Source organism: Rhamphochromis sp. 'chilingali' (genome assembly GCF_963969265.1).
Source record: "Rhamphochromis sp. 'chilingali' genome assembly, chromosome: 8".
NCBI lineage: Eukaryota > Metazoa > Chordata > Actinopteri > Cichliformes > Cichlidae > Rhamphochromis > Rhamphochromis sp. 'chilingali'.
The window spans coordinates 16,414,033-16,436,686 of NC_137935.1; the positions used below are offsets into that span (position 1 = coordinate 16,414,033).

General features: G+C 40.6%; 1 protein-coding gene across 1 annotated transcript in view; it reads right to left on the reverse strand.

The window, feature by feature from the left end:
- The window catches only part of sipa1l3 (signal-induced proliferation-associated 1 like 3), a 91,246-nt gene that overhangs the window by 58,211 nt on the left and 10,381 nt on the right, over positions 1-22,654 (reverse strand). The gene's annotated exons all lie outside the window — the stretch shown is intronic.

A 22,654-nucleotide genomic window follows, 5' to 3' on the forward strand; every position in this document is an offset into this window, starting at 1 on the left:
TTTTCCAATAGATGGTAGTGCCTGGTACCAGGTACTTTTTTAGTATCTGCTCAACCAGGGTTCCAAGTGTGGATCTGAAAATGTAACGTAAACAGACTGCATGCCACTGATTGGCTAGTCAATGGCATCACTCGATGAATCATGAGAGTGACTCCACGAAAATTAAGACCTTGTTGCCGATTTTGAGAATCGGCAACAAGGGAACGTTCCCCGAGTCTGACAAAAAAAAAAAAAAACTTTACACCAAGCAGCAAATATGCCATCATCTTGAAGTCCTCCATCGTTATGTTGTCTTTTCATTCTTTAAGTGATTTTCTCATAAAAGGTGATCAGTTTTATTTTCTCACAAATGTCATCTCCTGATATTTACTAACCAAAGACCCTAAAAATTAAAATTTCATTCATTACTCTTTGTACAGCTGCAGTGATAATGTTTGCTTGTCACAAAATCCCAGAGTCACACCTGGCCTTGCATTAAGGCACACCATATGGGGACCACTCCTCTTGTATGTGACCCACCTGGTGAGACTGCTAGTTAATTTTAGACCAAAGTGTTACTTTCAAGTGTTTTGGTACACTCGTGCTGTACTCACAGTGAGTGAGCCAGACATACACTTGTCTGCTGAGGAGCTGTAGAGGCTCTGTAGCTCTGCTGATATAACAGTTGGAACTAGGGCTGGGCCATATTATACCGTTCACGGTAATACCGGTATAATGTTAGGCAACGATAGGAAAATGAAATATCGCGATAGAATATGAGTAAAACGCGCATGCGCAGTGTCTTTGTTTTCATACGCACATGGCCGATTGTTGAGTGAAACAGATGAACCAGAATTGGTTTGTAAAAATGGTGCAACTTCAGTGATGTGGAACTGGTTTGGTGTTTGTCCGTCAGATACACGACAAAGCACATTTTTTTGCAGAACATGCAAGCGGCCGTCGTTATTGTCGGACTAAGATGCTCTTAAATCTGGGAGTAATCTGGGTCCTAAACCCCCCTCTTCAGGTCAAACGAACACTGCAGCATCACTGAGAGTTAAAAACTGTCTAAATTCTTTCATCTTTAATAAAACGATCAGCATTGCTGCTTTACCAGGTGTAACTATGAAGTTTAACTTCCAGGCATCCATGAAAACAAAATTTATTACATTTAACGGAGTTAGAAGTTAGCAGGAAGCTAGCGGAAGTTAGCTCGCTAGTTTCGCTAGTAAGCATGATATTGCATGTTCTGACTGAGAGATTTCTGAAAAAATTCAAACGTACAGGTCTGCTATCACTTCCAACATAAATGAAGACAGGAAACTAAACAGCAGTGACGTTTGTAGGGTTACTGATGTTGGGCTAGCTGGTATATAAGGATGTGCTACGTGATCGTTAGCGACACAGCTATGTTAGCATAACATAAACAGTGAAGCTGGAGGACGAACACTAACACTTTTCCACTTATAAAAGTTAACGTGAAGGTTCTTCATGGTTAGAGACAAATGCAATCGCATGACAGGATGCTGTAAACAGACCAATCTTCAGTCAGGAGAACAACTGAGATAATCCATCCACAATACAAGGTTAGTCATTAATATACTGCAACGACATGGGAATAGAGCAGCTGCCAGAGAATTCAACATTAATGAAACAATGGTACAGAAGTGGAGGAAGCAAGAAGAATGAGTTTAATAAAGTTTGATTTATCTGACTGCTTTGTTTCGCTTAATGTGCCTTATAATCCTGTGCACCTTATGGTCCGAAAAATACGTACTGCACACTGCAGTTTAATGTTGCAAAGCACCTCTTTTTAACTTCAGTGGATATTATACATGGTTATGCTCAGGATATGTCAGCCCATTTCTACTGGAAATGCCTTTTGGTTAAATTTTCAGCAAGGAATTTGCATTTGCACTGTTAAATTTTTATAAAGCTTTAATGTACATAAAAACCAGCTTCTTGTTTAAGTGAAAATAAATGGAAGGTTGTCTTTTTGCGCGAGTAATGTTGTGGAGTTGTATTTTGTCTCGCATCAATTATATCGTCAGTTATATCGTTATCGCAAATTTTCAAATATATATCGTGATAAATATTTTTGGCCATATCGCCCTGCTCTAGTTGGAACAGTCCTCCATCTATCCGAAACTATAATTACACATTAAGGCCGCGTGGATCTGTTATTGGTGTCTTTTTTTGTTTTTGTTTAGATCTTTAGTAAAGCCTTCATGATTTCATTTCCCTCTTTTAGAAAGTTACTGGTTATTCTACAATCTCAGAAGAGTGATGGTGCTCTCACTGCTGCATTTGTTATACGAAGAGCAGTTTTTTTCTTTTTGAAATTTTTGGGTGAGCATACTTGCATGTCTATAACTCTTAGGCGCACTTTCTTGTAAACATGTTCGAACAGTCCAAACACACCTGGCAAAACAGGAAATACTACTCCATCCATACAGCGTACACAACAGAGCAAGGGTGAGCGTTAGCAAACTGGGCAGTCGAGTTTCACTATGAAATGAGTCACTGTGCAACTCCACGAACACGGAGTAACACTTCGTTTTGGCATTTATAGAGGCAGCATGCTGGCCTAAATATGACCGCCTAAATGAATACAAAACAGAAACTGGGAGGCTGTTCGTGTAATTCTCAGGTGATTTTTCAAGGTGGTGATAACAATACTTCTGTTTTTGAAATAAGATGCCAAATTTATAGATGAAAAACAAAAATACTGGTAACAAATCAGATTTTAACTCAAGCTGCGTAGAGTGAGAAATTGTAAACAACAACCGTGGTGCACTCCTTTCAAAGTCTCTGAGTAAGACCTGGCTAATGAGATAAGCTGGTCACAGGGTCACATGTTACTCAATCCACAGATTCTCCTGCATCTAAAAGATGGAAAGGTTTTGGCTTTCATCCAAAGAAAAACCACCAGGATGTTGACTTATAAGAAGTTCTTTGAAAGTGGAGTTTTTAATTTGGGGGGGGGGGGGGGGGGGGGGGGAGCCAGAAAATCCACATATTTCTGTTTAATCAAGAAGCCAGATTCTATGTTTTAACTGTATACAGACATAATAATGCATACCTTTAAAAGGCCCATCGTGAGCCAGGAATAACCTGGAATCACATTCACACACTTTTACTCTCAGTCCACACCTTTCCTTCTCTATCTTTTCCTCATGTTTTTCTTGTCAGCTTTCTTATCTGCCCCGACACATTTTACAAGTCTTCAAACCTCTGTTATACTATTCTTTTTAAAAATCTTTCTCGTTGCCAGATGGACGAAGCAGTGGGCGGAGAAGAGGAGTGATGACAAACACCACAGCACAGTGTCCGGTCCTCGATGAGTGGCCTGAGTCCCAGTTGTTTGTCTGACAATGTGTCACAGCAGCAATTCACAATGCAAATGCATCTGACGAAGCTCCTGCTGGAGCCACAAACCAACCACTTACCGGTAGTTCTGTGGTTTTGGTCCAATGTGTTTGATACACAGACCTGGAGAACAGGTGTTGCACACTCACTGGCAGCTGGAGGAGATTTAACATGGGAGAGAAAGTTTGTACTTATACCTAGCCCTTCTTCCACTAAGACTTCATTAGACTGTTTTAGTTTGTTCTCCTGCCAGTGACTACACACTTACAGAGTCAAATATTAACTGAGGGCTGGCAGCTGTGTTCCACCACATCACCTTGAACTCAAATTGCTATAATACACATACCAAAACCATACAGCCCTTTTCAGTGCGTTACTGAATAAATGACAGAAAAAAAAGGGAACAATGATTTGTTCCCAGTGAAACTGTCAGTTCCACATTTCTACTTGTAATGTAGGAGGACCGTCAAAGGAGTGATTCACAGAGTGACTGGTTCAAACATGATCATGGTTTCTAATAAGCTACAAACAGCTTGTCTTCAAATTCATACAAAAATCAAATGTGGGATATTTCGCAACTCTCAGACGTGTGGTTTACCAACCATACTCAGCCCAAACTGATGATACAAGCCAACTCTCAGCGCACTGGAGAAGAAAAACATACCCTCAGAGAATTATTTCACCACTCTGGAAAATACTACAGTTGGTTCTCATTGGGAGCTGGACTTGACTCGTAGCTCTACAATTAATATAGTTATATTTAGGAGATAACAAGGATCGGAAATACTGGAAATTCTGTTTAAATGTGATAAAAAAAATCCACCTACCAGCATTTAATGCTCATCTCGTTATGTCTGTGTGTGTAAAGTGAAAAAGAACCTGACTAGTTCCTGGAATCAAGCCATTTGTTGTTCATGGTGTAGGTCTGTGGTAAACACCATTAAAATGATCATTAAGAGGTTAGCAGCAGTGGATGGTTTTTCTCACAGGTATTTCCTGGAGTGACAATTAATCTATCAAAGACAACAGAGTAACACTGGACAATCCTCTCTGTTTTATTTTGAAACTTTAGTCACTGCAGACAGCTAGCTCCTAGAGTTTTCTATGGGTAGGTCTATCTTGATACTGTCATTCAGCTGTCTTAAGTCTCCAGTACCCATGGTTGGACAGACTAACTGCTTCAGTTGGACAGACCTCAACTGCTTGAGGACCATTATAACCAGAACCTGAAGCAGGTGGAGAACTCCTGTCACTACACTCATGGAGACTACCGCTGTCAGCTATAGTCCGTGACTGTGGAACTCTGCGCACGAGGAGAGAGACTTTTTGGAGAGGCTGCTGTTTATTATTCTGTACTGAACTGTAATGCCTTCCAATAATTACACAAGAACAACACTGCTCATGTGCAAACACCTCATGGTTACTGCTGTTCGATTATCTCTGCTATTCACTACGCAGACAAAACCCTGACACAACTCACTGAGCAATACTAAGATGTTAAGTACTAAGAGGTCAACTACAATGAAATGCTGTGAGTGAGATGGATGTCAGACAGCAAAATGTAATGATATCTAAGGAAAAACAAAGACTTATATCACAGAAAAAATAGAGTTCACGTTTTAATCGGTGATTCCCTGGTTCTGGTAGCAGTTATTCGTTTCCACACTGATGACTCTCAGGGAGCCAATATAATATACCAACAGGGATCGTTAACTCGTCAGGAAGCAGGTACCAGTTGAGTGAAGCACAGACAACCGGCGCCAGCATTACTTGGAGCCCAGATGGTTAAAAGCTTGTCTGCACCGTCCCTCCCTCCACTACACTGACCTGCACTGTGCCATCTGTTTAACCAACCATACTGTGCCAGGCCTGGCCAGGCCGTGCCTTATAGCCTCAGCCTCAGCTTCCTTAAGGATGGAGATGGCTTTGATTCAATCTGCAGTCCTCTCTCCAACTGTCTTCCTTGATCAAAGCAGCCTATGTCTACAAACTCTGCAAAACCAGAGATGATCCTTTTTAAGAATCTAGCACTGGATGGTATGCCCATTTTAAAAAGAATCTGGCAGTTTCACTATACTTCACTATACTATATAAATGCAATAGGAACATGTAATTTATAAGGGAGTACCAAAGGCTCTATGGTCTGTATGGTACAAGATGAGGCTGTTGTTGTTATACATATCATTTCTGTTATTTGCAAACGTTGTTAACTGCTACTAAAGAAAATTCTGAGCAATGCTTAAAACTACATTTACAGAGTCACTGAAAGAGAAAAAGACATGACTTTAAACATTTTGCCACAGTTGAGACACTTTAACCCTCGTATTGTATATCAACAATTACTAGGGCCTTTTGACTGTGAACATAGATATAAATGTGAAAATGCCTGAAAGGACAAGCCAGCATTTTACCTCAAAGGAAACAACGGCCACACCTGCTGTTCGCAGAAACTACCTTTGCCCTTTTATGTTGATCGTGGTTCTTTGGAACCATGCATGCAAATGTCTGGAAAGATTACCCTCTCTCTGCCATCTCTTGTGATTGCGTTAAGTTGTATTTTGTGTAAAAACAGCATACAGTCATGAATTGGCCTCGATTGCCCAGTTTCTATAAAGAAATAAACAGAAACAGTACTTTTTATTTAATGTAAATGGTTTAATCAAATACTATATCATTGTTATGAACAGATATAGATGTTAGATTGTTTAAAGGCTAAGTTTCATCAAGATTGAACCATCAGTCTAGGAGGAGATCAACAAACAAACATACAGGCATACATGCGCAATGCTCATTATAGTATAATGATTGTTTCCGTATAAGTGAGCCTGTACAATGGCTCATCTACTGTTAGGAGTGTATAATGTACAAAAGCACTTTAATTTCATAATAATAAAGAAACAAACCTTAACAACACCACATAGCCAAAAGATGAAATAGTCTGCTATAGGGCTGCCACAAACGATCATTTTGATAGTCGACTAGTCACCGATTATTTTTGCGATTAGTCGACTAATCAGATCATCATCCATTGGACGTAAAACTACAGCTTATTGCACCAGCAGCATCTGCTCATATAACTATCATTAGCTTACAGCTTTAAGTGTTTAAGGTCTGTGCTAACTAAAAATAAAGACAAGATGATAGTTTATTAAATTTTAATGAAATTTGCAGATTGTTTCGGTGAAGTTTAATGAACTCCTTGCTATCTAAAATATAACAGGACACTGGAGTAAATTCTCCAGCATCTCACACTTCTGATAATCAGCTGTCTGCTTGACGTTTATTCAGCTGTGATTAAACTATAACTTTAATCTCAGCCAAACTGATTTACTCAGGAACAAATAAAATACTAAAAAAAAAAAGCCAAACAATAACATTTTAAGTTATCTAAGTGACTCATATATATTTAACCTGAGTAGCGAAAGACGGCAGTGGGTTTGAAAACGATTTGCGGGGAGTCCGGTGTTCTCACGGCGCTAGTGAGCCTAGCCCCCGGCTCGCTAACGAGCTAGTGGGTAACAGATGTCTCCGAAAACGTCGGAGCGCTTTTGAAAATATGTGGTGTCCTGATAAACTGAGCAGATATTTGAGGTTTACACAGCTACATTCTCGCCTGAAAATATGTTAAACATTTATTTTGTGACCCAGAAAGAATAATAAGAGTAACATTAAAACTAACTAGCTGCTGCCATTGTTGGAAACTGCGCTGGGCCGCGCTATGAATTCTGGGACACAGCTGCTTCTTCTTCTTCTTCGGGGTTTAACGGTAGCTGACATCCTTGTACATGCAATGCTGCCATCTTCTGTTTCAGTCCGTTATTACACTCTTAAATCCTGCCACTTATTCCTGCGTCTTTTGTGATCTTACAAAGCTTCAAATGACGCGTCGACTATTAAATCAGTCATCGACGATTTTGATAGTCGACGTAATCGTGACTAGTCGACAAATCGTGGCAGCCCTAGTCTGCTATTAAGCTCTAACAAACATGTAAACATTAGGCTCAAAGCTGTACAGTCAGCTGCCTGTTACGCCTTGAAAGATAACAGTGAGTTGCCCAATACTACATGAAATGTTAGCATTTATGAGACATGCAATAAAAACCTTGTGACAAAAATAAGCTGAATTTATAGCACTTCTTTAAGGAAAAAAAACACTGAACTGTATTGTGGGTGTACAGCAACAAAGTAATTCCACCAGCGACAATTTAGTCTTGAGGGTACAAAGATCTCTTATGTGATGGTAACGATTCTTCATGGATGCCTGAACTTATCACAGTATGCATGAAGGGTTGCATTTAGTAAGTTGTGTGAAAGTAGAGTTCAGCTATGGCTAAGCAGCTTACACTTGGCTAAAACTTGCATACAAAAACTGCACAACCTTTTTTAGATCGCATCACTCACTGGGCCTCTGTCCCTCTTTCAGCATCTCTGATCATCTTTTTTAAAAAGGCCAATTTGTTCACCATCCCCACTCTTCCAGACAGCTCTCCCTTTCAGTGCCAGTGCCTTTGTTAATTATAAATCTCACCCTGCCGCCTTATTTTAACAGACACAAGGGGAACTACCCCAAGCAAGAGCATGAGATGAGGCGAGACATTATGAAAAGGAAGAAGGAGAAAGACATGGCTGACTGATCTGAATCAGAAGGTCAGAGAGGGAGAGAGGACAGATATGAGGATACAGAAGATTGTTTGTTTTGGGGGGGGGGGGGGAAGAGAGGACAAAATAAGGACTGGGTTGCCTGGCTGACCTCGATTCTGCCATGACTCCTCTGTGCTACAAGGCCGGGAGGGGTGGGTGGGTGTGTGTGTGTGTGTGTGTGTGTGTGTGTGTGTGTGTAGGGAGGAGTCCAGACTTAAACCTACAATGACAAGGCTGCTGTTCTAACAATGCACCCCCTCCGATGAATCAGCCAACCCCCAACTGTTTGTTTCCCCTCTGCTCTTCAGTTTGCATTTGCAGGAAAACACAAAAGTATTCTGTTGTTTTGTGAATGACTAATACTGGCAAACAAAACTCAAACGCAATTTATTGGAATTTAAATTACATTTAATTTACTGGCTTTTGAAAATTCTGAAAATAATAATCTGGATAAAATATATTTTTTGCATTAATTTTATGTCTTGTGTTCCAAGAGAACTCATTTCCTTTACATCAGTGTGCTTTCCTGCCACCAAATCTTAATCTTCAGCTCATGCCAAGATAATGGAAAGGGACCCTTTAGTCAACAGACTATCTAGAAAAAAATAAGGACATAAAATAATTATGTAGCTGAAACTGTGGATGGATCATAAACGATACAGCTAGAGCTGTCCCAAAGGACAATGATATCTCGGCTCGACGATCATCAAATCATTTTGAGCTTAATATAAATGTGCAATTGCAGAAAATTGTGTTATTATTTTGCCAGAATTATTGTGTCTCCTTAACTTTTTTCCTGCCAGGCATTTCTGTTGGTGAAAAAGTGCTGTATGTAAAAAAACGTGATGAAGGGTGGAGGAGAGAAAGGTGACAGAAGGACAGCAGAGCTACAGACTTGTAGTAATAACTTAAAGAGACAGCATATGTAATGATCAAATATCGTTTTAGTTGCTCAGCTGATGTCTGTCCATGTATACTCACTAATTATGGTACATTTATCTCTCTATCAGCAGCAGTTTCTCGCTTACCAGTTACTGAGACAACACTGTTGAGTCTTTTTTTTGTACCACACATTTCAGAGCTCAGAAAACACTACTTTGGTGATAACACCGACCAGCGATCATCGGATGATCAGATTATGGAGCAGATCACCAAAACAAATTACAGCTGCTTTTATCTGTGAATCACCAGGTCTCTCACCCGGTCCACTTTTGGTAGTGTTTGATAGTGTTATCAGTTGGTCATCAGCTCTTTATTGCTCTCCCTGTTGCTGCTGTTTAGGTCTCATAGTTTGCAAAAAACTCCATCCCCATAGACATCAGGGTGGAGGCTGCAGGCCAGCAGGAGCTGGCGGTTGCCCGTACAAACTAGGCTTTAGGGTCAGAAACATAATTCCCAACCAGTCGGCCTTGTGTACCCCTAACTTCACCTCTTTTTCCCTGTATTTATTAAAAAAAAATTTCATTTAGATTTAAAGACAATCCCACACACAAGCTTTTTAAAGTTCAAAAGTTTGAATAACTGCATTAAATAATTACATTTTAAACATTAGGGTCCAAAATAACCATAATGGAGCAGCCTTACTCATGAGTACTCAGCCACAGTGAAAGCATTGTGCACAATTTCGCTTTGTAAATGATGTGGTGGTCTACATTTCTCAGTGCAACCCATCCATGCATGTGAAAAAACAAGAGAGAATGCTGCACATAAAGAATGCAAGTAACTTGGCCTTATGAGCCTGTTTTATTGAGAGAGGAAGCCCAGCATAGCTGGGAGAGGATGGACAAGACTATAATCAGACCCCTGGGGCAGAGGCTAGCCCAGCACAAACTGTGTGTGAAAAGGGGGGTGCTGGCGTTGAACACTGGGAAGACAAACCAGGAGGCACACTTCAAACAAAATTCTCTACACTACATGGACAGATCCACACCCACATGAATCCACTTATAAGGCAAATAAAAACAGCATGCTGATACAAATAAACATAAATTTTCAAGAAAGATGAAAAGTGTGCAGATAGCATTTCTAGGCAGTAAGACAAAGAACAGCCGCAAGCAACAAACTATAAGCTCACTCTGGGAGGAGGATTTAAAGCACTAAGCTCACCGTTTTGGCAGGAGACCCTGAGATGGTGTACTAAGTGGGTTAAAGCACACCCCAAGTCTCATAATCGCTCCAGCCCGCCCCCCTCCCCCTCCTTCTCCCCCCTCTGTCGGCCAACACCAGCCAAGGGGAGCAATTTCCAGTCCCACAGAATATTTGGAGGCCGAGGTAAAGAGTTAGATGAAACAGAAAAGACATGCACAAAAATGTGAACATGCAACTTCATCCAGACACCGCTGGAGACAAATGGAGGGCCATCACCAAGCATTCCTTACCCAGAGGGGGTGCATCTATCTTTCACAAGTGTCTGCTGCTCTTTTTCTCATAACTTCTGCATCACCCTCACTCTATTGCTGTCACTGATCCAGCTCCTTCTATTTCTAGGTTCAGGCATCAATTCAACTCGTTACAAATTAAGCTGTTTTCCTCACTCTAAGGAAGAAACTGGGAGCAATTCTTTTATATTTTATAAGGCATATTAAACAAGTTGACAATAACATGTCGTTACTCTAAATTTAACAAAAGCTTCTCAGGAAGGGGAATCACTATCCTCTAACTTCTCCTTACATAAACTCTCTGACCAAGCACAACTAATGACACTAAACAAGTGTCAGAGAAAAGCCAAACTATCGTCATTGAGCTTTCCAGTCGTACCCATTCACTCAACCTCAGTTACCAATTAAAATTAAAAGCTTGTAAATATCCTCCATGATGGTAGCTCTTTGCTCTCTGCATCCTATATTAGCTCTCCTGCTAGCTGCGCTAACACGGGGCGATGTTAGCTTAGAACCCCCCGGGCCTCGGACCGGTACCGGTCCGTGAGTCTTTTGGAACACACCCACGAGAGTTGAGGCTCAGGTGTGAAATGTATGGTTTTCAGGGTTTTTATCGGTTTTCAGCGTTATTTTGTTATCGCTTTTATCGTTAACTCGGTTTTCCTGGGTCTTTTCACGTGTGTTATGAATAAATCTTCTATTTTTCGGTACCGGTACTAGTTTTATTTTGTTGTATTTATCCGCGACACCTTAAAGGCCGGTCCATGAAAATATTGTCGGGCATAAACCGGTCCGCAGCGCAAAAAAGGTTGGGGACCGCTGGCTTAGAATACCGAACTGACTTGAATAGATAGGCATTATAACTAGAGATGGCATGATACCACTTTTTTATGTCCGATACCGATATCATAAATTTGGATATCTGCCGATACCGATATTAATCCGATATAGTGTGTTTTAATCAACAAAACTGTTTTTTAAAATATCTTGCTGCATTTTGTATAAGTTCATACTCAAGTTTAAAACAACAACTACACTAAAGCTATTCTGTTATACCTGTATGCAAAAAAAAATATTTCATATTTCACATAAATAAATAAAAAATAGGGAACCACCCTCCACCTCATGATGCTTAATCGACGTAATCAACCTTAATTTGATGCAGTGTGGAAAAAAAATGCACAGAAATCAATTATTTTTCAATATATTAAAATATTAAATAGATTCAACATCTTTCTTCAACAAAATTGCAGACTGCACAGATGGTACCTTCCCAAAGGAAAAAGTACTATAGCTTACTAGGGTATATATATATTAGACTTAATAGTTACTATATACAGTAATGGACTTCTATTCATTTTACATCAAATTAAAACTTTGGGTGTCAGATAATTATTTATTAAAAGCTAGACATTTTAAATGAGAATAAGAAAGAAAAGTATGTCTTTGTGCCCCCTTTTCCCTGTTAATGCCCTATCGGCCCCCCTGGCTAAACTTTGCTAGATCCGCCCCTGCACAGCTACCAGCGTCAGCTACGTAGAAAAAGATCCTGGTGTAGAAAGTAATATTAAATAAATTCTAACAACAGCTTATCAAGCTTAAATGTGCTGCTGTTGTTTATCCACTGGTTTCCTATTTTTGGTGCAAAGTGGGCCAAAAACAAACAAGAGAGACAGACTCGCAACAGAAAAGCCGATCAGCTGATCATTAAGCAGTTTCATGATTGAAGTAGCAGCAAGAAGAGGCAGTCGCTCCATATATCGTTTGTTAAGCTTAACGCAGGAATGCTTTACAAACATTCAGAGATGGACTTACACACTTGCTTTACTTCTCTCGGGAATAACTTTGTCGGAGATGAAATGGCGGGTTGCTAGCGAAGCTCCACATGCTATCCAGACCACCGACAGGTCCCGCATGCCACAGCCGCTCTATCACGTGATGCATACTGCTCCGACGTGCTAACGTTCTGAGGCGAGTTACGGCGTGTTGCAAGTTTTGTGAGGTGCTTTCGTGATATTTAATGGATCGGATTACATTTTTTATTTTTCTCCGATATCCGATCCAGTAATTTAGGTCAGTATCGGACCGATACCGATACGTAATATCGGATCGGTCCATCTCTAATTATAACTAGAATCTGATCTAAAATTATAACTAAAATATCTAAAATTTTACATTTTGGTGACCTTTTATCCACGAGTGTGACTTCAAGAATAATAAGGGGGGAAAAAAAACAAAAAAAAAAAACATGCAAACTGTCAACTTCGAGTCCCTCTCGAGCATTTGTATGCACACACATGTGCGCACACAAACACAATGCCAGTAGCCAGACACTGTGGTAACATGAGCCTACAGTGAAACTGAAGTACTGCATCTCAGCAGGTCCCAGGCCCCACAGAGACCAGGCACTGTTTGCCTGCAGGACTGGTGAGCGCAAACAGAGTACAGTAGGTCCATTGAGACTGAGCTGAAACACAGAGCTGCAGAAAGCACCGTAGCTGTGAGAAAAGAGAAACAAAGACTGCAGCCAACAGCAAGGAAATTAAACCAGCGCAAACAGCAGCAGAGGTAAATCTCTAAGGTAAATGCATACTCTGTATTTGTTAAGCATTTGTATTAAGTGCTATAAAACAGCTTCCATATCAATGCTTCCTATATTCTCCCCCGCATCTATTCATTTAAATTTTTTAACCACTTCTCCACTTCAGGGTTGTTTCTATGCATTTTCAAAACTCTGGAATAGATGCTGAGGAAATGAACGATATATTTGTCAGACACAATGACCTAATAACCTAACTATTATACAGTTGCCTTGCTCTCCGATTCAAAGCTCAGTTGCTACTCAGTCATGGAGGTCAGTCAATTATCTGGGGTGTTTCCTCCTTTTGTCACACAGACTCCAACTCTGCTGTTCTGAACCCTGTGATGAGTTCCCACCCTGTTGTGTCACTCAACTGCGTCCCATTGGTCCTATTGGTCCTGGCTTCACTCACCTCAAAGCTAAGAAACGTTAACGCAGGAGCAGCCAAATCAGTTTCACTAACAATTATTTCACATTGTTGCTGCAACACATCGCACTCTGGTATCACATGATAATGATCACATGATGATGACGAGAATGTGAGCTCCCTGTGTAGACATTGTGCAATCAGAGCCTGCAGCAGGTGGAGAACCGGGGCTTTAAGTGGTCACAACCACTACCCCGAGTTTACCAAAGCTGCAGAGCAGAAACAGCAACCATCATCACTGGTCCACGACAGTGAAGTTGGACTCCATCCACAGGATGAGACTCACATGAGGGAGCGCTGTTATTCATTGTCACAAACTGAATGCAGTGTTACTTATTAATTTATTTAAGAAAACATGGCTGTGCCCCCCTTTTGCACACATATGCTCTCACCCGTTTCCTGCATCATTAACACCTCAAATACAGTCCAATTCTGCAAGAAACTCTGGATACTCTGAAGATGTTGCTCAAACATGGAGGAAACTGATGGGATAACAAATATTAATTATAAAGTCCTAGCATCCCTTTAATGTTTGTAATCATTTTGGTTATTTCTCTTGTTTTCTTAGTACTCTTCTCATTATTATTGTTGAGTTTCTTTGTTTTTGTACCACTTGTTCTTCTTACACTGGACTTAAGGTTGCAGTTGTGTATTAAACATTTACAAGGACATCTATTCCTGGCAAAGGAGAAGCAGAGAGGCAGGTGGTGAGTACAGTGAACGAAGCCTATTCAGAAGATATTATAAAGAGGGGTTTGTCTTGACTGAAGAGGATTACAGGAGAAGGTGTGGTTCTTCTTAACTCACAGTGGTATTGTGTGCATGTGTGTGGGCTTGTTTTACTATTCATGGGATTCTGAAAAGAGGAAGCCTACTATACTGGTGTGGACCTAGATCTTTATGGGGGCTAAAAATGCTGGGCCCCATAAGTTTAAATAGCTTTTCAGGGTTAAGACTTTAGTTGTGGTGGTAAAGATTAGGGTAAGGGGTTAACCCATGTATTAATGTTGCGGCTGGTTGTGTTTTTGACCTACCCAATAGGGTTCAGAGTCAACACAGGAACAGCGCAGATGCTTTGCTTTTAGAATCCAGAGGTCAAAATCTGCACTGCATTAAAACCACTGTGGTTCTAATGCTTAAGAAAATACTGTGATAATTTATGAATGGTTGTTTGTTTCAAGTCACACAGAGGAGGTGAGGAGGAGTTTTACTAGCTGATAGAGGTTTCAGCCTTTCAGAGCTATCTCAGGCATTTGGGCTGACAGCGACATCTCTGAAGTGGAATTAGGCCAATAACAACAATCAAACGGAAGGTGTGTCTGCTCCAACCATCCTCAAATGCTTCAAAGCATACTCACAACACAAGCACTGTACCATCGGATCACCATCATCACTTTCTTTCTCAAACTTGGCTACAGCTGCAGGGAAGGCACTGAGGGCAGCGCCACTGCCATTATTCTCATTCCTTACCCTGCAATCCACAGTCATCACGGTCCCGGCTTGAACTGATGTGGAGCTGTGTCACAACAAGCTAAATTCATGCAGAAGTCATCTCCCTTTCTCTCTGTGTTTGGTTTAAAGCGTGGCGTGAGTCCAGGGTGTGGTCCTACAGCCATGCATGCACTCACACTGAGCTGCACATGTGCTCTCCAAAGGATACAGTGCCCTATTTGTTTTCCGGGGCTAGGAGTTACGGTGTGGAGTGAAAACATTTAACTAATGGCATGAAGTTAAAGATTAAAAATAGGACAAAGGGGAGGGAAGGGTAAAGAGAGTTAAGAAGGAGCATTGGAAGGAATTATTTGACATTTTGGGCAATATTCAAGATCCCAGTTTCAACAACAGCAATCTTCGTTCTTTCTCCATTTATTTTTCAACAATACTTCTCCATCCATCCCTGCTTATCCCTTTCAGGGTTGCAGGGGGGCTGGAGCCTATCCCAGCTGTCTTAGGGCGAGAGGCAGGGTACACCCTGGACAGGTCGCCAGTCTGTCACAGGGCTGACAATACTTCTATTAATATAAAATTAAAAAAAAAAAGACTATTATAAAGCAGAAAATGGTCTTCTTACCAACATGTCATAATTTATATTCAAACAACAACTTCATTTCTTTTTATTTTCCAAACATCAGGGGAAAAATTGCTTCTTGTCCCTTCAAAACCAAATAAATAAATTGTCTGTTAGCTCCACATTGTTTATTGTTAATGGCCTTTTGAAGATGAAGCAACCCAAATACAAACAGCCTTGGCTCTTGTTGAACTTCCTTTGATATGGTTTACTCATGGGTCACACTCTTCGCTAAATAGGTAAATCTTTTTGCCCAAATGCAATGAAACCTAACCTGAAATGAGATAGATTAATGTCACAATAGTTTGCCATTAACCACTTATTACATATTAATGTGAAGTGTGTGTTCACCATGAAGCGGAGATTTCTGTTGTCTTCATACCTTCATTCGTTTAGCTTATAATGGCAACAGGATATAAACTGGTATAAAAACCTGACAGGTTACCGTTTTGTAACTAGCCTTTTTTTTTTTTTTTTAATTTCAACACCACTACTCTTCCCGGATTTAACTTTCAACACTGAAATTAAGCCCATTTCCCCAAAAGTCAAACTATTTGTGAATAAATTAGCAGGGTAGGGGGGGAAACAGCGCCTCGGGGATTAGCACGGGGCTGCCAATATTCAAAACTCAGACGCGGGAACGGCTGAAGAAACGCAGCCATCTGCAGACAATTGTGCACACGAGGGAAGAGCATCTGGAGTAGTTAATGGGTGCAGGTAAGTCTGTGTTGAGGTGTTTGGGTTGAGATCAGCGACAGTCTGAGAGAAGTCTGAGACACACAAGGACAGAGAGGTGTTGTGAGTGCCTTTAAGTTTCAGTCAGGTACTGTGAAAACACACACACACGCACACACAGGTAGCTCCAGCACGGTCTACAATGTAGACCGTCTCCTAAGTCTACATTGTACTAAACCTTTTGTCTTTGTAATCATACTCATTAGAGAAAGAGGAGATCTCCTCCTTTATCACAATCAGATGTCACTCTATTCTTCTTTGTCTGTCTTTGTTTTAGTCATTACTGTTTCTCAGGTAAAGCCTCTCCTGCCACACTGAACTGAGCAGTTATCTAATCAGAGCTCAGCTGCAGAGGTCACGGGGAAAACACATAGACAAAAGGGAGGATAAATCCAGGGAGTGAAAGAGGAGAAGGAAGCACATGAACTGGGCCTTTTTTCTTCTTCCTTGCAACAGACCTTGCTTTCAGCCTCTCCCACGGTCTGTCCCTCATCCCAGGCCTCTGAGTTATCAGCTCACCCGTCTCCTCTCTCGCAATGATAACAGCCTCTACTGGTGTGTGGAGAAATACTAACTTTTGTCACTTCCTTCACCCCTCCACTGCTCTCTGGCCGACTCCTGTGGGACAGTTAACAAGCCTGTCACTGCTACATGCACTAACGTTTGCTGGAAAAACAACTGCATTGATCACTGCCTTTGGCTACAACAAACAATTAAGCAGAGAGCTGACACTTTTGACATTTTCCCTCCAATGTAAAATAAATTTGACCACATAAATATTTTCCACAGTAGTGCATGATCTAAATGCACTGAATGCCAAGTCTGCAGTGAGAGAAAAAGATTAAAAACAGCCAGGGAGCTACATGTTACAATGAACGTGTTTCGAGGACTGGCATCAGAAGAACTAATTACAACACTGCTAATTTACTCGGGCACTCGAATAAACAGCACTTGAAGGCATACAAGTTTCCACATGTAGTGGCTCAGGAAAACTCTGTTCAGGCTCAGCAAAAAAAGCTAAGACAAAGATGATGTATGTGTGAGGGCAGGGCACAAGCAGGAGCCACACTACTATTTATGTTCACCTGAAAAGAGTTTATAAGAGGCTTGTTTAAAGCGTGTGACCACAGTTATGCATGATTTATGGTACTGCATTAAATCTATGGCAGGGCTCTATATCCTATGCCGCAACGTAGACACTGCACTTTTAGGTTGTAATATGCATTGTAAACAAGTACACTGATTAGCATAAGGATCATCTTTGTGAATCTCAGTGTAATAGGCTGCTATTGTGTCTAGTTTGCTCATTCTGCCAGTGGAGGCTACATAATTTTGAGTAAATTCAAGAGTCGGGACCAGCTACGTTTCAGTAAAATTAACTGTTGTTCACTGTCCACCATGGACAGGTCAGTTTGACTTGTGGTACCAAAGCAATGCGCACACATCAGTCTAGATGTCACAAGTACGTGGAGGGGGGGGGGGTCAAAGAGATTTTTTCCAAAACCAAATTTGAGCATCAACATCATGAGATACATCATTATTTCAATAGCAAAACTGGAGTAGAGAAACAGAAACTAGATTTGTTGCCCTGGATGCTGGATCTGTTTTCTGATTATTCCCTGGAGAGACCTTCAAAAAGCAAATGCTGGGACAACATTCCCAGGGTCATATCACCACGTAGGATCAGTGGCTTATCAAAACAAGTTATTACATATCAATGTCTACTTTTTACCTACATCCTCTAGTCGTAAATATAAAATATTACATGGTTTTATCAAATATGTTACTTACTGTAAAAAAATAAAGAAATAAAAAAAATCTGCTGGTTTATATTGGAAATAAACTAGATGGAGCTTAATAAGCAGAAATCTAACAAACACATTAGTGTCTAAAAAGATGCCTTTGGAAATGGCAGCCTATCAACATAAGTTGATTGTTGACTACAAATATACATTTTTAAAGATGCATACACATACACATAATGAATACTCAAGACAACAAAAGGCGCCCGAGAGTTACAGAAATATACTGTATGTTTGCAAGAAATTCCCCCTCACACAGCAGACTAAATATATTGTCTGCCCTGCTGTAGCAATGACATAAACACATTATCATACCATACACTGTCTGAGCTGTGTAGACCAATGAACTAAATAACCTCCATCACAGCACCAAATCTGATTTTGAAATAAGGAGGGGGGAAAAAATGCACATTTTGATACAGTACCATAATAAAGTGGGACAAGAGGCATCCATGGAATGACCGCGCGCTATACTCAATTAGCATTAAAACAATGGCACCACAGTGAGCAGCAACAGCCTGAGACCTGAGCTGTGAAAAAACTGACAGTGGGAGAGACCACATGTATGTACAACAGTGTGTATATATGCATGTTTGTAAATTTATGCAAGTTTCTCGTCACACATGCCACAAAATGCCAGGGGAATATACCATGTTACTGTTGATGTTTCATGAAATATTTCAAATAAAAAACAAAAAATAAAACAACTTAAACAATCCCCACCTCATCCACCTATTCCTATACATGCGCGAGATCCTGTGGGTGTGGGTGTGTGTGTGTGTGTGTGTGTGTGTGTGTGATCTGCTGTCTCTGTTTTAAAAGGACATGCTGGTCACTAAAAGAAACACATCCTGTGCGACAGAGGAATGAGGAAACATTCAAATCTCTCTACATGTTTCCTGATGCTGTTTGGAGAATTTGGAAGCAGCCTTGTTCCTCTCCGGAAACCAGGATGATCCAATCTTAAACTATCCTAACAATGAAAGGGCAGGGTGAGTCTCCAGGATTGCAGCTGCATGCCACAGACAACTCCACGGCCTCTTTCTGAAATGAATGTTTAGACTCATACCCTGTGAACTGGTCATTTATCATGATGACGGATCACAGGGTAAGACCATTTCTCTCCCTGATGCCTAACGGCTGATTCACAGCAACACTCATATTCACCACACACTTGCGTCCTCCTCAGAATACACTCACTTCCTGTCCAGCAGCTCAACTTCCAGCTGGCAGCACAGAAGGAGAAGTAGTAAAAAGGCTGATGAACACCTTCAAAGAAAGTACAGATCGAATTTTCCCACCAGAGGTTCCTGGAGGCTACCAAGAGGCCAAAATGTGGTCATTCACACATCCATGTAACAAAGAAGAACTGACTCATTGTTGGGACATAATTGCCTGGAACACGACAGCCTTTTGTTGACTTTGTGATTCAGACAATTTACTGAGATGAAGGGCTTTTATACTTCCTCTTTTGCATTACCATTTTTGATTGCTGATTTCAAACACTCGGTTGTTAGTGTTGAGTTTCAAACTGTAAGACTAAAAAACAGATGGGTGAAAACTGAAGCAAAAATCCAGAGCTGATCTTACTCTAGTCCGGAGTAATGCCACTGTAACAAGTTCTGCATCTGTGAGAATGCAGGCGTGGGACTGGGCCACTAACTTATTAAAATAAAATTAAAAGATTGTGACTTATTGAAATGAGATCATCAGGACAAAATAATTACTCTTGCGTTCATTTCACCAAGAAGCTTCTGTTTGGTTACTTGTTATAAATAAAGCACATCCCTTTTTTTCATAAAAGATGCATTCATTTATTTATTTTTTGCTTTGTAAAAGACCAAACTCACACATCATTTTCAGCTTGAGCCAATACAACTAAAACAGAACTTTTAGTAGGTAGGACAGGATGAAGGAAAGGTGAAGTGAAAGTTTGTTTAAAGGCACCCAAACAGGACATGAACAGCATTAGCGTTGCAACGAGAGTCAATGTAAAGTGAAATAAATTCAGTGACTGTACAGTAATGGCAGCAATGATGGTCAGCATCATGACACAGTCTCGCATTTGGTTGATTGACAGCACGGCAAATTGGTTAGAGGGTCATCTAGGCTTGAGCGTGGAATGACCACTAGCAACCAACCAACTGCAGCGACAAGGGAACCTTGGAAAGGATTTTCAGGTGTTTGCAGCTGCTTGTGTCTCCAAGGCCCCTAAGTCAGCCTGTATTTGGTGGCATCCAGTACTTGGCTGTAAATTTCAGCTCTCTGTCACTCGACAGCTGTGTGGTCCTTTCTTAATGTCCGTCTGCACCATAGACATTATCATTGATATTACTGAAACTTTAAAATGTAACATCTTGTGATAACAGAAGAGGACTCTCTGCAGCAACATCTTAGCAAAGCTCAAGCTGGTGCCTTTGTGAAATGGGCTTCACTTCTTTATTTAAATATATTTGTTTTCCATTTTAATTAAATTTAAGGAAAAGTTTAAAGCATGAATTTCTATGGGAAAATCAGCTGCATGTTTATTAAATTAAGAAATAAAAGAAAAACTTTTATTAACAATATTGAACACAGTAGTCATGATTATGATTGTTGCTGTAATCTGCAACCTTACGGAGGGGTACTATCCAAATTGTTTAAACTGTGTGTCACAACAATACAAATCACCAAAGATCTATGCTTTTTCTAGGTTGGCTTAAAAAGTAACAACAACAACAACAACAACTACTCGTCCCTAGTGTGTGCAAGTTGGCCACGCATGCATCCAAAAGAGGGTATATCCCCACCCTAAAACAGACAGCAAGTGAACCTATGACCTGACGGGTGTTTGATGGTCAAGCTCGTGTGTATGTCAAGCGCATGGGGTTAATTCACTCTGTCTCACTACATTAATAACAGATGGAGACACAATCAGCTGTTTCTTTATCCCGTCGTGCAGGATTTCCTGTTTCCAGCACATTTCTGGCATGCTAAATACAATAGAGCTTTTTGTGGAATCATACACACACACGCAGACGCCACCTGTCATCTCCACATGTGATGGCTCAGTTAAGAACAGATAAGAAGCAGGTGTAACAACATACTCGTTGTCTTAACGCTCTAGACATGGCTACCTGGAAATGAAGACATTATAGAGAAAAGTGTCTGCTGTCCCTTTCACCTCCGTGGCATTTCATATTAACGAGCAAGTATTTGAACGCTTTGGAAGTCTCTGGAACAAAGTCTTTTCCCTAGAGATCAATTGAATGAACTGTGCTTCTAGCATCGTCATCAGCATCACTCACCATCCTCATTCGTGTTTTAAAGAGAGGGCAGAGAGAGACTTTACAAAGGAAAGGGAGGAGAAGGAGTAACAGCTGAGAGCTCTTAATGTCATAAAGGTGAGGACATTCAGTGCTGTTCAGGGATAAAGCAAGTCTATAGCCAATTGGTGAAGCTATTCCTATTTTTCATGCGCTCAGATTTAATGTAAGAATTCGGATAATCCTCAAAAAATTGAATCCAGTTTTCTAACACTCATGTAAATCTTAGTCCTTCTCTGTTTCAAAAAGGACAGATCTAAGTGTTCATATTTAAACTCACTGCCTGTCAGGGCTAAGTACAGACTCTTCTGGAGTAGATATCCATTTATAAATCTGTAGCGTGGCCTTCACTTTAAATTACCGAATGGACTGCATTACAGTCTTGTGAAAATCACTCTTTATGTACAGCACTTTATCAGGTTGTCTAAATGCCTTTGTAGCCAGTGGATCTGCTTTAACCCTGTCACAAGCTGAGAGTTAAGTCAGTAACACTATTTAAGTGTTTTGTGGATGGACGATGTGGTTCTCTCTCTCTCTCTCTCTTTCATTCTCTCACTCTCCCCTCTGTTACCAACGATGACCACGAAGCGGACGCAGGCCAACCTGTGGCAAGACAGGCCTCCTCAACATCTGGGTTTATCCTCGAGCTAAAACCAACAGGCTATATTTACCCGAGTCAAACACATTCAGAGGAGAAAGATGGAGCCTAGGACATAGCCTGTGCTGCTAAAAAGACCTCTTTTAAAGAAAGAAAGTGGCACATCTCATATATTTACACCCAGGCCTGTGATTATCTGATTCATTCTCTTCTCTGACAAGAAGACACAGATGGGTAAACAACACCTTAAGAGAATTTGACCACTGAGGGAATGAGAAAAAAAAGAGGAGGCAGTTTTCACAGATCAGCTGCCTTCCTAGAAGATGTTTTATCACTGCACAAGAGGCCATAAAGCAGAGACTCATTTCATGTGCCCCTCCCTCTGTAAATCTCTGGCCTCCTGATACCATCATGAATGCTGACTTATGGACAAAACCCTTGAGGGAAAATACATCAAAGAGAGTGGAGGGGGGTGGGCTGTAATGCTGTCACTCATCTAATGCTATTTGATATTAAACTGTACACCTGAACTCTAACACAGAACAACCATTCAGCATGTGTTTATGCACAGTATCTAAACAACTTTCATTAGGTTTGCAAACAAGAGCTTGTTGCATACACAAAGATGCTGCTGAGTCCAATCTACATGTATATAAAATGATATATATACATTCATGTATACAGAAATATATTTTCAGTTAGACAAAAACATGTTCATGCTGACTGCTCAGAGAAACTGTGACTTAGCACACTGTAACCACAATATTACAT